Source organism: Macrobrachium nipponense, chromosome 14 (assembly GCF_015104395.2).
Source record: "Macrobrachium nipponense isolate FS-2020 chromosome 14, ASM1510439v2, whole genome shotgun sequence".
Classification (NCBI taxonomy): Eukaryota; Metazoa; Arthropoda; class Malacostraca; order Decapoda; family Palaemonidae; genus Macrobrachium; species Macrobrachium nipponense.
The window spans coordinates 87,151,005-87,155,788 of NC_087207.1; positions in this window are offsets into that span (position 1 = coordinate 87,151,005).

A 4,784-nucleotide genomic window follows, 5' to 3' on the forward strand; every position below is an offset into this window, starting at 1 on the left:
AAATTAAAAGCACACAATTTATTGTAAATAAAATTAAATCAGTTGAAATTAATTGCACACATATTGTTTTGAAATTTCAGACAAAAAGAATCAAATAAATTCCTGTAAATAGGAGTGTAAGAATTCCCTTTTGCATCCATTCATCTTTTTTATTTTACCTTTCTGCTTGTTCCAATAGGATTCTACGTGCTGCGTATGAACACCTGTCTTTTTATCAACAAAATTTAAGGAATGGTTCACAGTTTCATGTTGGTATCCTATGTTGCTGATTTCTTATATGCTCTCCATTCGTCTGAGTGAACAGTCGATCCTTGCCTAACTACTTTTTCAATTATTGGCAAAAGAGTACCAGCATCACGTCGCTCAACTATTTCCATATATCCTATGGCTGGTGTTGTTGATGTGTCTACAATTCCAAAAACCCAAATTTGTGAATGGGGAGTTCTTCCTCTGTGATGTTTGGGTTTATGTGAGAAGCAAGACTCGTCCACTTGCACTGTAATACCTGGCCCACCTAGTTGAACTGGGTTAGTTTCAAAATGCTTAGTGCATACTTCACGAAAGAAACTATATAAATCAACCATAGTTTTCAGTGAGATGTTTAATAACCGAGATGCACTCATTTCTCCAATTTCATCACACCAATAAAAAATGGCTTCAACCCATTTTTGAAGTGTCAATTTAGAATTGAAAAAAATATATTTTTTCTGATTGATGTCTTCTGTTTGTACTTTGCACAGTCCTTATTTTGGAACTTCCAAATATGTTTATCAAGATTTGAAGCACATTTCGTCCAGTTCATTACAAAGTTGCAGCAGCCGCATCTCATTTCACGAGAAATAAGTTCTTTATTCTTCATCCATGTAATCACTGGAATTGTGTCTTCGATTACTAATGGTTTAATTTGCCGTTTGCTTAGGGTTTGCTCAGTACTGAAATACTTGATAATAGAGTGTGAAGAAAGAAAATACAGATTTTTAAGGCCTCTTTTGTACTGACAATCAAACAAGCAGTTGTTTGCTTATCTTTAGGTTTGTTCACCACTGACAACCAATCATGTGGTTACTTGTTTTCCTCGGCGGTTGTTCTCCACTAAATAACTTTTTAACAATACGGACCCCAGTTTTATCCTTTTGAAGAATAAAGGTCCCAGGTTCGTATGGGACCGCTATCTTCAAAAGCTCCGAAAATATTCAGGTTATCATTCATTAACGTTCTCATTAGGTAAACAGGTGTTGAGCTTTTCAAGGTATCTAGAGAGAGGTAGCGTCATCTCCCATTGAGCGTTGTGGTAACATAAACCAAAATATGATTTTTACCTGAATGTTTTTTAAGTTTCGCTCTAATAAAAATACCTTCGCAAGCTTAAAGGAAAATTTAGATTTTTTGCTGCTCTACTGGTAATGATAGATAATGAAACTGACAATGATAAAAAAAAATAAACTATAAAAAAGCCGTAATTGAAAACTTCCTTTCTGTCCTGATTGGATAGCTATGAGTGACGTCACTAAGCTCCTCCCCATTTATACCATAAACATCCTCTTTCAATTGTCAGAGCGGGAAGGCGGTTAACATTTTAACATAAAGTTATGGTGTCTTGTGCCACATAAATCAGAAAAAACGTAGGACTTTGTACATTTTCATTGTTTTTTTTTCAAGAAATGTTTTCTGCAGGTGACTTCATAACTGCAGTATGACATCTTCATCCATTTAGCAGGCAAATTTCCATCAGTCTGGCATGGAGTAATTACATTATGCTCTGTCAATTATGGTTACAGTTATAATTACCAGTCCTATTATCAAATCACAATTACAACTAAAATTAATATTAAATACAAATAAAAAATTACAATTACAATTACCTTAAAATAAGTAATCAATTACATTTCAATTAAATTACGATTACAAATACTCCAAGTCTGCTGTCAGCACACAGCCCTGGTATAAAGGGGGCGTGGCTTAGGCAGGCAAGAGATGCCGACCAGTCAACTTCCTTCGCTCCAGATGCAACCACCCTACTTATAACCACCTTGGAGCCTTTGGCAGGTTGTTTACAGTTTACCGGGGCAACCGCGCAACAACCAAATCCCTCCGCACAACCCAACGCAACCGCATGCGACCCGACCCTCATTCTAGCACAAAAGTCAAACCGTTAACATGGCGTCTTCCCATCCGTCTCATGTTCAATTTGCCACTGCATCGTCAATAACTAGAGGTTAGGAGTAAAATTTTCGTCCCCTGTAACCCCTATGGCAAGCACGCACAGTTTAAAAATTCCCGCTTGCCAGAACATACGTGCTTGCCCAGAATCTTTCAAAATGCGGATAAGGCGTGAAGCGCCGTTCCACCATTCCGAAACTGAAATCAGGAATGTGCAGAAAATTACCGCTCAAATATTTTTTTTATTAGTTTTCGTCTCGTCACCATTTGTTGTGTACTCTTCGCCATTTTCTTGTCAGAGCTTACTGCCATCTAGCAGTAGGTTATGACTAGAAAATTGGTCGAAAACAGGGTTGCCCGGTAAACTGTAGCCACTCCCCTTTGGCCTTTCATCCAAGGGCTAAGGCTAAGTAAAGGCCAAGGTTGAAATCGGTCGTTGATTAAGTTCATATGTTACTATAAAGTAATGAGCTTTTTAAAACTTAAATTTTTTATCTTATGCGTATAATAGACATTTTAACATAGTTATATAAATTGATTTAATATTTTATGGCATTTTAACCTTAGCCTAATTAATTTTGTTAGAATTATCCTGAAATGTTGTTGAGCTTTGTTAAATCAAATTAATAGATATTTAAAATTAAAATATTATAATAGCAATAGACCTTAGGATAGCCTAGGTTTAATATACCAAGCCTACTTATTTCCATCGAACTACTATTCAGAGACATTTTAATGTTAATTATGGGTGTTATGATGTTAAAAAGGTTCAGTGTATTTTGTAAATCGAATGTCGTTTTTCAATTATATTGTCAAAGGCTGTAGCTAATTAAATCTGTATTTATTGATGTGCAAATTCGGCAGTTGACCTGTCAGTTGTGAATATTTAGTGTGGGGTCAGTTTCATATTGAATTAAGCCATGAATTCATGAGATGCTAATTTTTGGTAATTCATCCGGTCATTTTTTTTTAGTTTTGATAGGCCTAGTTTATGCTGATTAATTTATAGACTTAACTTTTTACAAGGTCACCTTTTTTACAGCCTGTTGTTGAAGGCCGCTGTGCCCTGACTCAACACTGGGTCCCATAACCTGCCTAACCTAAAGCATTGCTCCTTAACCCGACTCGAGTCCCTTGAGTAAAGGAAAGAGAAAGAAAATGTAGTGATATATACATTTTATTTTGGAAAAAATATTTGTGTACAGCTTTTCAGTCACTAAACTAAATTAGTGGGATCCATGGCACTGCTTTTCCCTTTTACAAAACTAAACTAAAAGGATTTTTGGCACTGGTTTTCATTCACAAAACTAAATTAATAGAATCCATGCCACTGCTTTTCATTCTCATGAGTAATGTGTGGTTAAAAGAAGAATTCAGTTATGATAACTCAAATTCACCGACAATGCATGCTAATTTTCCTGCGTCCCTGCAACCCATCAAAACTTATCTTGTTACCTTTAGTTTGAGAACCACTGCCTTAACCTGACTTATGGTCCCTGTGTAACCTAGGCTAACCTTGGGCATTGTGCCTAACCCACTCAGGGTCCCTAACCTAGCCCTAACCTAGGGCATCATGTCTTAAGCTGACTCAGTGTGGTGCTTTGCCTAGCTGTTCTATAAAGATTTTAGATATTTTGGGCCAATTTCTAATGTAGTTTATACCACCCGGCGAAAGTATTGCAAACCAGCAGTTGCACTATGAAACAACTGTTAAGAGAGGGCAGATAATTGGAACAGATTTAGAGGATAAAGAAAACTGATCCACCTATCCTAATTTATTGACCTTATTAATACAATAAACATCAAAAGAATATTAACTTAATCTATCGATCTTAATACTGCAACGACCATCAAAAAGAACTTTCACCTAATTCTTCAGTCTTAATACTACAGCGACCATCAAAAAGAATCTTCACCTAATTTATAAGTCTTATTACTACAGCTCACCAAATATTCGTAGCAATACTTAGCAATTTAGTAAACACAACCAACATACAATCTCAAACATTTCTTGTCCAAAATAAATAATGTCACACACTCTCTCTCCTCAATGTCTTTCACCTAAGTAAGTTCTGAGAATCTCAAATCACAAGAGCAAATACTTTCATGGGAAAGTACACAACCATCAATTGAGCCCCAAGAGTTTAGCAGACTGTTTATGAACAACTCGACAGTGGCCTGACCAAGTGCTTTTTTTTCTGCAATCTGGCAGCTTCACATTCTCTCCCTATGTTCTCGCTCCTCTACCTTATCTCTCTGTTTCCAACTACTCTTCCAATTTTCTCTTTCTTTAGAGAAGTTCTTTCCCTGTCATTTCATCATCCCATTCATAATATTCTGATTCCCTGTCCTTTGAAGGAAAATCTCCGTTCTTAGGTTTGCGCTTCTTTTATTTCTTGCTCTCTCTCACTATCCTATTACAGCTGAAGGCTCACACAGTTCAGGTGACGGGGAGCCGCATCGCCCTACCCTAACACACTTAAGCAAACTGCAAGGAAAAAAAAAAAAAAAAAATTCAATATTGAGACAATCATAAAATTAACGAACACACAAAATAGATGTAGTAAAACATAAATGTAACAATGTAATGATTTTCAAAACACAAACGTAATCACACAAACCCA